Source organism: Pollicipes pollicipes, unplaced genomic scaffold (assembly GCF_011947565.3).
Source record: "Pollicipes pollicipes isolate AB1234 unplaced genomic scaffold, Ppol_2.1 Scaffold_6052;HRSCAF=7182_pilon_pilon_pilon, whole genome shotgun sequence".
Taxonomy (NCBI): Eukaryota; Metazoa; Arthropoda; class Thecostraca; order Pollicipedomorpha; family Pollicipedidae; genus Pollicipes; species Pollicipes pollicipes.
The window spans coordinates 23,546,299-23,557,321 of NW_023596805.1; the positions used below are offsets into that span (position 1 = coordinate 23,546,299).

Sequence of the window (11,023 nt, forward strand, 5' to 3'; positions counted from 1 at the left end):
CGTACCTGGTACACAAAATTGCAGCTAAGCTCTCCCACTTTCGCGCTTAAACGGTTCAGGTAAGACGGTAATAGGTAGACCACTACAAACGTTTTCACCGAGGCTTCGGCTCTAATTTCCACGGCACGTGGCGTTGAGTCCAGGCCTGGTATGGCGCGCGTGAAATTGGATGCCCTCGCATGTAGCACCTGCGATCAAGGCGCCATTGTTTTACACCATGGGATGCGTTTCTAAATGAAATACCACGTGGGAGCGGTCAGACATTCCTGGGAACGTTTTTAGAATTTGGCCTTGACATGTGTCCTTGATACACACATAATCCTAAATATATTGTGTAGTCTAAACCTCTCGTCACGACGCTATGGATCGCGATCTGAATTTTTGATTTGGCCCGGCCGTGCTTGAGAGCAGGTGTCAACTTTGCCCCCTCCGACCAATGGCGTGCCGCTAAAGAGCCCGGTTCAGGCACGAAAAGTCACTGGTTCTATTTGTCTTGCCCGGGAGCACGATATGGTCAATAAGGAGGTAAATTTTGTGTGGCGTCACATCGTACGCATCCTGACGATTTCAAAATGGGCGGCGCAAACTAGGCTGCACAAGTTATCATGTGCCTAGCTCAGAAACGAGAGGATTTCAGGTCATCAAAAGGGCCTAGCTGTGATCTGCATGTCGTCGTGAAAACTGTCGGAAACCCTAGACAAATGTGTAACAGTGCCTTTACTTTTTTGAATAAATGACGAAATGGGAAAATGGCGACATGCCAAAATGATGAAAACCTTAATGGTGACATGGCAAAAGTTGATGTGGTGGCGCGAAGGCTCTTTGGCAACATTGAATGGTAAAATTGTATACAGGGGTGCGGTGTTTTTTCAGTTGTCGAGGCTTTAGCGCCCCCGCCCCCCGTTCACAAGCAGGCTTCAACCCCCACAACTTTGGGAGAAAATTGGGCCAAATCCTGGGAGAATCCTATTTGTTGGCAAGTTTTGGTGGCAGTTTTCATAATTTTTCGGGCACCCACACAACACATTTGCCGAAAATACGCCCGGATCCCATTTGATTCCGTCCAGGTTGCGTCCAGCAGGGCTCTCTTTGCCAAAACACGGCTCCCGTTTCTTTCCCTCTACGGTAGGGAGTCCACTAGCTGCTGCGTAAGGCTGACATCAACCATCAGTAAGCTCCTGCCAAAGTGTAGAGATTGCTTTTTTCTTGCCATGCTCTTACTTACATCCTAGTTTGCCACCATTTGACTGACTAAAAAAGCGACTTTGTTAAAATGCTACAAGATATAAGCAATGTTTGTGTTTGTGTGGTTCGTGAGGCAGCGAAAACTCTACGCCATGGTAAAGCAGGTCGTGGCAGAACACCCAGCAAAAAGTAGACGTGGGTTTGTTAATGCAACGTTGGGATCAGCGTGAAAATTAGAACCTGCCCTCTGTTTATGGATTTCGAACGTACAGACGATTGGGGCCTATAAAAAATGAATGATGTTGGTTTCCGACCCGAGCTATATCTGTGTAGCAGTGGTGTTGTTGGCGAAGAGAGATGACGTAATGCTGCTGCTGATGATGATGTTGTTAAAGTTGTCCGTAATAAATCGCAGTAACCACAACAGTTTTAATGTTAAGAAAGAGTATATTTTTGGAAAAATGACCACGCGAAGCAGTTTATGCCGCGGGTCCTGGCCGTCCCATCCGATTACCAGATTGGGAAATTCCATTAACCATGACTGTGGTTGGGTTTAAGTAGGCTTATTTGATGCCATTCTGCGCTGCAAGATGCTGTCGATTTTATTTAAGTACATAGGAGTGTCCCTTTTGAAATCGGTGTCGGGACTCAGACAAAAAGGCTGGCCTAAACTATCTCAAAACTTACTTTCTCTGCGGATTTCTGCCCCTTGAATCTACGTGCACCATGTCAGAATAAAATAAAAACTTTTTGGAACACTTCATAAAGTTACACCTGCTTACATGCGAAACAAATTATTCCGCATTTTAAGTTAATGTGAGCTGTCTTTTTGTTAAAAGCTTAGAAAGAGGCATAATTCGCGGAAAATTCTTTTTAGGACATCACAGTAAGGGATCACTGATGTCTGCCACTGTCGCTGGTCGCGTGGTATAACCACCACGACCGCGATTTTGCGGCACATACGCTTTCCATTTTCGGGGAAACGATTACATGATTTGTGTAAGTGCCACCCCGCACTCTTAAAACCTGCCGCATATTGCAGTCAGTTGTTCTTTATCATAATCACGGCGTCTTCCTTTCAAAAAACATCTAAAATGTTTGCAGGCATGTTGACAGCATATACATGACATTTGAAAGAGTTGGCATGACAAAATATTAGGTACCTACAGCCTGTAGAATCATGTAGGCTACAGGATTCTCTTTCGTTCAAATTTAGCATGATACTCAAAGTCACATCACGCCACGCCACATCACGAAACAGCCAGCCATCCAGCCAGCATATTGACGTGTCCGCGTTTTCCATGTCACCATTCGCCAGCACAACGCTTAGATATCATCCTTTTGTACTTAACTGTTTTGCCGTTCGTCAATATGACGTATCAATGTTTTGCCAGGTCGCTATTTTGCAGCTTGCCATTAAGCCGTTTGTCACTTTGGCATGTCGCTTTTTTAATGTGCGGCCATTTGGTTTTTCGCCATTTTGTCATGTCGAGTTTATACATTGCGCTTTTTTAAATGCGCGTTGTAGCCGTTTCGACTTCTTGCTACGTGAACTTTTTACGTACCACTATTTGGCAGACGACAGAAAAGGTATTCGCCAAATGGGATTCTCGTTTTTTTTTGTACTAAAACCTCTGTGTACAACAAGCCACGCGGAAAGCGATCGTTTTTGTGAAATGAAACGTCGGCAGAGATGTAGGCTATGTTTCCAGCGTGTAGGTATTCACAGACAAATCTGACTTGAGGCTAAAAGGGAGCGGTGTAAGGGATGCAAGCTGAGGACAGCATGCAGCATTGGCAGGTGTTTGGCATTTAAGGTTGGCAAATGAACCATACTGTAAAGAAAATAAGGGTGGGCCGTGAGGTACAATCATTTAAGCGATCAGGGTCATACATTGTCTCGTCCCTCTCGTCACATTTCCGTCCAGCACCTTAGCAATGCAAGCAAACTGATGCCATCGATACATCGATTAAATCGACTATATGATATGCCATCCTGTGCCGTTCGGTACACAATGGTTTGTTATGTGCCCGTAAGCAAATGAACACGGCATCTGCCATTCACTGCTCGTATTCGTACTTGTATTTGTACGCGTCACGAGACAACTACATGCAGTATTTCTATTCCAAGCCTAGCGTCAGACAATACATGAAATGGCGGGTCATGTGGATAATGCTCACGAACAACACAAATCATACACGTGGTCATACATGAGTAGTCATGGCAGAGTAGTCAGTCAGCAAGTCAGTGCCTACCTGTCCTCGTGTTATGTTTTTTTCTGACCTCGACCTTAAAGTGCGCAGGGTCCATTTCACGGATAGTTGCCGGAGAATCATATAATGCACGCTCGACCGAGCAATCAAACCTACGCCTTTTACCCTTGGGGGTGTCGGAGGAGATGCGAGCCGAGCAGGATGTCTGGTGGTACCATCGTGAATTCCACGCCTGGTTGCAATGTCACGAGCGAGTGACTTTGGCTCGGACGACGTCAATAATTTTTCTGACAGGAGTTACACCTTGCCACACTCGTCATGATGCCTGAGTTGACTTTGTCCGAAAATTTCTTTAGTTGTAAGTTAGTTGGCCTAGCTGTGATGCCGGACTTTTCGGACATCCGGCTGCCATGCCCGACCTGTCGGACATCCGGCTGTAATGCTCGACCTCTCGGATATTCAGTGCGTCTAATCGGTGACGTCACCTCCTTCTACAGCGGCTTCCTCTTCACGGCACCCAAGTTGCTACAGGCGGGCACCAACGAGCGCGTCTGCGTCACGCTTTTCAACCTGCCCGGGCCGGGGCGGAACGTAACCTTCACTTTCTCGCTTTATAACGGGAATCCCTATGTGCTGGTACACCAGATACCGGACAATGTTGATGGTGAGTCCTATGTGCTGGTGCACCAGATACCGGACAATGTTGATGGTGAGTTTTAAAGTGCTGTCTACAGTGGGTAGTTAGGCAGGAGCCCAAAAACGTACAGCAGATATTTTGGAATTTGGATTTGGGTACTTGAGTAGGTAGGAGGATCTTGAGAGGCAAATAGAGCTAATCCATTTGTGACGTTCGTGAAGCAATCCTGCGTCGTTAATATGTGGTCGTGTTGATTGGCTGCTATTCTGTTCGCCAGCAACAGTTCAGTATCACATATTTTTAGAAACATAGTATACTGGACTGTTCTGCTGTGATTGGCTATTAATTTTTTGCCATTACCACACTAATCGCCTGTTATCAGCTCACACGGACGATCTGATTGGCTCGGTTGCCGATCGGCCCCTCTGATTGGCTGTCGCACTGACTTTGTCGTCTTCCTCAGCTGATGGCAATCACTGTTTCTATCTGCCCCTGCCCCGCACTGCGGTCTCACGGCACAACGACCTGGATTTCAACATTGCCAACGCTGCGGGGCTGCGCTTCTCAGACTCAGCCGAGGTTGGCATGCGAGATGTTGCAAGGACGTGTATGTACTCTTTGCGCTATGAGCGTCGGGGTTTTTATGTCGCGTATCCACGTCCAAGGGATGGCAAATCATAGCCAGGATTTCATTACGTTTTCTTTTCAGAATACTTGCCATCAGCTTTCGCTTCGCTCCATCACGCAATACCACTCGGGCAACAGACAGCAGTGGACAGAACAGGATCCGTTTTTCGCTTTTTTATTTTATAATACTCAACACGAGCGCAAGTAATCGGGCCTTAAAGGAGTGTTGCACATCTGTATGAGGCAGGACTGAATTAACCATGTTGAAGATCATTCGGTGCACTTCACAGCCCTGCCTTTCTTTAGGCACAAACTCCTCTAGTTTCTGAGCTATACGCCCGCGAAGATGTGCACACTTTTTCGTGAAGGTTATTTCAAGGTCACTCGGGCATTCATGACGCCGTGATAACGTCATTCAAATGCCGCTCTTCCATGGCCCAGGCGGCGCTCAGGGCTCAGAAATATGTATTAAGCGAGTTGTTCATATCCAGCGTTCGTGAGCACGACGTCCAGGTATCGCGGCCGTCAATGGGCTCTCAGTCACTGCTGTGCAAGGTACAATGACTCAGTCAAACAATGACGTAGATAAATTACGAACGTTGTCAAGTGCATGTGCGAGGAACATTATTTACATAAATAAGACAGTAGTAATAGCTTTATCCTCGAAGAAAACCAGGAGAATGAACATATAGATGCGTTGTTGTTTGTCAACATGCCTTCATGAAAGCAATAGCAGATAACGTATTGACATATTGATGACCATATGTACAAAGACGCATCGACATATTGATGAGCGTGCTTACTATAGAGACGAATTGTGTTGTCTGGAGCAGTCTTTTCCACTTAAGCATACCAATATAAGTAAGCTTATATAACCATATCTGATAAATGTTCTAGAATTGCCGACTTTGGGTGTAAAGCAGCACCCTATAAGCAGGATTTTTCACTCCTTTTACCATATTTTAGGTCAATTTTCCACCTCTACCTATTGTTGTCCAACCGCATATACCAAACCCATGCCTCCCTTTACAAGGTTTTCAGATCTCATCCAAAACCGAGCTCAATTGAAAACATTTAGTAATAAACAATGTTCCACACAATCTGGACACCTATGGCTATATCCTACATCACCTACATCTGAATCATGTCCATGTATACACAGAGCAAGGACACCAGGTGCCTCCAAGCCCAAGACCCTCAACGACTCCAGCCCCCTGCATACATCAAGTTTGGTTTGTTTACAAAATGCTTCACAATATACAGCTGTGTGCCAAATGCAAGGTTTTCACGAATCACCCGTTTTTTGGTCCCACCACGCAAGCACCACACCACCAAAGTGAACCCTGGTAAAAACACCAGCAAAGCCTGGTAGAGAATTTTATTCCACGCATTTCTTTCGCCCGATGAAACTCGACCATTAAATCGCACCATCCCGGAAGCGCAGGAGTAAAAAATTCAAGAAATACCTTATAAAATAAACTCATTACCTGAGTATCATCATCGCAGCACATCAAACATGGTGTCATGTTGCTTATAAGTTTTGTTATATGTTTTGAGCGGAAAAGACTGCCCTAGAAAGCACAATGCTCTGATGAGTAAATATGCCGCTCAATGCGTCATGGTTTGATAACTTTCTAACGCTTTGATTTTTTATTTTGATTTGATTTTAACGTTTTTAAGGATTTGATAACGTCATCGTATCTTACATAACATTAAGAGCCAACTGACGGCTGCTTTATCTGGAAATCGCGCTCGCGAACACCAGATATGAACGCCTCGACAAATGTATTTGATTGGCTTTGATCGCCGCATGGCTTATGGAATGGAAATGAATGGTAGAACTTGAATGATGTTGTTGTGACGTCTTGTGTGCCGAGGGACTGAAATTCTCTCCCCAATATGCCTTTACCCAGTGTTGGGGGTGTGCAGCCCAGAAACTAGACAAGCATAGGTCATAAGAAGGGCAGGCTTGTGTACGGCACCGAAAGGTATTCAGACTGCTATTTCAGTTTTCAGTTTCAGTACCCGCATGAACGTGGAACACCCCCTTTACGGGCCTAGTGGCCAGCGTGTCGGACCACGAAGCGGGGGGGAGGGGGGGGGGGAGACGCGCTCGGTGTCGTCATGGCCCCTGAGCGCCAATATGGCCGATGCAGCCGTTGACAATTCATAAAAGGGCGTGATGGCGTGCGTCGCGTTCGCTTTAAAAAATAATGAAAGTGTAGCTTCTTCAGTCTACCATATTGTGGCCACCTGGCGGCTGGGCAAAGTCAATATACCTTGCCGTACTTTGTGTCTTTTATCGTTCCAATCAAGCATGAAAATGACATTCTCCAACCGGGATCACAGCATCACAGCATCATATGTTGCACATCATATGATGTTGACGCATAATGCACAGCATGATATGCCAGCCTAGTTGTACTACCTCGGAATCTGCCTGGCACAAAACCCATTTGCTCTGGCCCGACAAGTGATGACAACACCCGCTTCAGACCGGTGCCAATGTTGCTGATATTTTATTGCATGTGGTTTTAAGCAGCTTTATCGGCCCGTCGCTTTGATATTATCTCTGGGTTTGCCAATATTTAACGGGATAAGTCTTCGGAATGGCAAATACCGTATTTCATCTGCGACAAGTGACTGTCGTCTCTAGGAAGAGATACATTGAATTTACACCACACTTTCTTTTTGCTACGTTGCTTTACTACTAAGTCTATGCACACCACAAAATGATCCGTGCGATACTTCGGCAAGACTTTGGTGCTCTGTACGCTTCCGAGGATGTTTGATGTCACTGTAATGTAATCTAACAGGGCCTGTTTTACTTTGGGAGTATACCTTTCGCTGACCCCACCCAATCATGAGCTCTGTGCCTTACGGTATGGTCGTCGACTTTTTATAAGAATGGATTCACTTATTTCCTATCAGGGTGGTATTTTCCTCTGTGTATGACTTTGAGCTATAAAAGGGTAATATGGTCCCTACCTCCCTGGATTTCAGCCTAAAGGTGTTTTGCCGAAAATGGTCTCTGAAGGGGGTATTCCTTGTGTTGATTTTAGCGTCTCGCAGGCGTTCATTTTGTCTCAAATGGATAGGGCGCATGGATTCCTCCCATCATGGTCGATTATGCAAGTATGATAAATGCCTTGATGTGTGGTGCATGCTGGCTTAAAATCTTTTGCACATATGAGTGATGTCTTGCACGTGATACACGATGCTTGTTTAATGGAAATCATTTACATGTTTGAATGAAGCGTAATGCGTGATGCCTGTTAACTTGAATTCGTGTGCACGTACACGTATTGTTCGCGCATTTTAATCCTTAGTCAGATATGTGCTGTACCCTATCAATCGCTAGCAATGGCTCCTTGTTTAATACCCTGAATGTTGGTGGCCCCATACATCTGTGGCCCGCTGTTAAAGAAATTGGGAAACCGACTAGGATCGGCAGTCAATTTTGAATTAACTATTGATATTTGTTTGGATAGATGAATGCTGCCGGAATATTAACGCATCTATATATCTACTCTCTTGGCTTTTCTTCGAGGAAAAATGTCATTATTGCTTTCATATCCATTTGCATAACGCTCCTCGCAAATGCACTTAACAACCTACCTAATATCACGTGTTCCGTAAGTGGGAGCCCACCCATACCTTGAGACATTGCTGCTATTCGGGTGTCATTGCTGCCATTGCTGCTATTCTATACTGTCACATTCGCTCCAGCGCAAACCGTGGACGTTTCAACGTTGGGCGTCGCTTTTGGAGGATAATATCACACCTCGGCAATCAGAGCAGATAAACTAAGCGTGCATCCATCTATATGAACCGCGGAGTGTGCCGTCCGCAGGTGCAAACACTGTGCCGTGCGAGTTCAACACGCTCGGACTTAGCCCCATGACGGTGACAAACGAGAGCCCTTGTTGACGAGTCTGGCGAAGCCCATCAGAAGGAGGGCTTAACTTGCTGTTGGGATCCTCGGTCCACGCAGATCCAGACATTTTAACTACCGGTAACTTACTTCTGCATGAGACACTCCTCACTTGTATGTAGGCCTGACACGCCGCGATTGAGCTAACATGACTAAACATAGACCTTGAAACCGTAGCTAGATGTGTCATCAAGACCTGTGCACTGGCTTCGGATGAGTTGTCTTTGGGGGGCGTCAACCCCGAACCCGGGTTAAAAACAAAGTGAGGACAGAACGCTTAACTAAACTGACGTGCCTGCCATGAACGAAAGAGAATGCAAGCAACCTTAAGCTGGCCCCGGCTCCACCTGCATGGCAACGGGCCAGCTAGTTCGTTCGCCCGGGCCGGTTCCAAGGGCGTTCATCGTATTGCAGGCTACCTACTTTGCGATATGTGCTTCTACTGTCCTGTTTTCCGGCCTCGCAGGTGAACATCTACAGCTCCACGCTGGTGACGCTGATTCAGTACGGACAAGCCTCGATACCGCCCAGGGATAAGTCCTGATTCGTATCATATCCCTGCGACAAGACCTCACTACCCGTCGTCGAGAACGTGAGCCGTCCAGACCTTGCTTTAGCCTTTGACCGTCGCGCTTTGGCCGTAGACCTTTGCTTTGGTCAAACGTCATGCATAGGGCGTGGCCGACGCTGTGACTGCCGCACGCCAGGAATATTTCCTCACTGCAGGATATCGGCTATGTCCACTGATTGGTACTGGATGCTGTAATTATCGTCACGGAACACACGGCGGGTGGTGGTGCAGGCCCCTGACGTCCCTACCGAGCGTATTCAGTGGTAATAGGTGCCCTGTGATGCGAAGCGTTCTGATGTGTTTATTTCAGGTGCCATTAACAGCACGCATTGGCAGCACTGCGAAGCTCAGCTCAACTGTGGTTCGGACGTTTTCGGTTACCTGTTGACGACTGCCTCTCAGTTTCCTGAGGTGTGGGTGGGCACGCCAGACCAGCATCCGCATCGCCCAGTGGAAGGACATCAAGACCAGTGGAGGCCTGATTCAGCTGGAGGTGCAGCTGACGCGAGGAGCCGCCCCTGGTGAGGTCACACAAAAGCCACGGGTCGCCCTGGTGCACGTTACACCCCGCCTCTCTCCTCCCTGCCCCCGTATTGAGGTGATCCTCGGACGAAGGGGTCTCCCCTGTTGAGGTCACATGAAGGTCAAGTGTCCTCCGTAGTGCAGACCCACCTCCTCCCCCCCCCCCCCCCCGGTGGCATCACGCTCGGATCGAAGAGATGTCCCTGATGAAGCTATTCAGCCGCCTGCCGCCATCCTACTAAAATGCATTGGCACATGACTGCGACTCGACAGCACAAGGTCCCCAAGACGGCAAAAGCTGCCTAAAATGCACCCGAACACTGCTGGAGGCATTTCAGCAGCATTTACCAGTGACTTCAGGGCAGGTGGACTATCAACGTGGCGACCTCGAGACGATTTGAAACCAAAGCTTTTATTGTGGAAGAGTTATGTGCTGCCGACTTGTCGAGGTCAAGGTCAAGAGCCCAGAATACCTGCTTCCCGGAGAGAAGACTGTCACCGTCGACGTCTGTGCCAAGTAAGCACTGACTGAAGCACCAAGTAAGCACTGACTGATGCACCAAGTAAGCACCGACCAAGTAAGCACCGACACCGACTGTGCAATAGCTGATGACGCAAGCGCCAAAAGCAATACTCGATGTGTGGCGGGCAGAATTGCGCCATAAGTTTGAGGTGTGGCAGACGGTGCATCAACTGGTCATTTTCACAGAGTTCCTGTCCAAGACATTTTGCCGCGCCTGGAAACATTCATTTTTATGGTTCACCACACCATGATGTGGTGGGAGCTTTGCCTTTCAAGTGTCTTCCAAGTGCTTCTATTGCCGCCTAATAGCTTCACACTTAGTGCGTTTGATGCCGCATAATATGCTACAGTACGAATAGCACAAGATATTGAAGGCGTTGTTTTTCTTCACCACTGTGAGTGACACCTATGTAAACATGAAGGTGCTCTTGGCTAGTCATCGGCTGTTCACCACGTTTTCCAATTATTTCGCTTGCAAAAAATCGGACAGTGTGTTTCGAACAAGAGAGCGTGATGAACCAGAGACTCTGCCAAGCAAAGCTGTTCACCACGACGCTTATTTTACAAGCCCAGTTGTGCAATACCAGTCTAATACACATTGTTTTTCGAGAGATTTCACACGCGCGCCGGGTGGCTGACTTGAGTGCGATGCGCTCGGGTGTGGCGAGATAAGGATTTAGTTCGACCCGGCTCAGTTCTCACAAGGTAAGAAAGTTAGAGGCCCAAAACTCAGTGTAGGTAGCGTTTGATATCAACTCACTTGTGCCCAATTTTAGTCCTCAAAGTCCTCCCAAGCAGAAGGAGGATAGC

General features: G+C 47.1%; 1 long non-coding RNA gene across 1 annotated transcript; it reads left to right on the plus strand.

The window, feature by feature from the left end:
* The first annotated feature begins 4,023 nt into the window (after nucleotides 1-4,023).
* Nucleotides 4,024-9,100, plus strand: LOC119104900 (uncharacterized). The gene is made up of 3 exons (XR_005095006.1): nucleotides 4,024-4,063; nucleotides 4,500-4,615; nucleotides 9,064-9,100. It is a non-coding gene; the product is annotated as an uncharacterized LOC119104900 (long non-coding RNA).
* The last annotated feature ends 1,923 nt before the right edge of the window (nucleotides 9,101-11,023 follow it).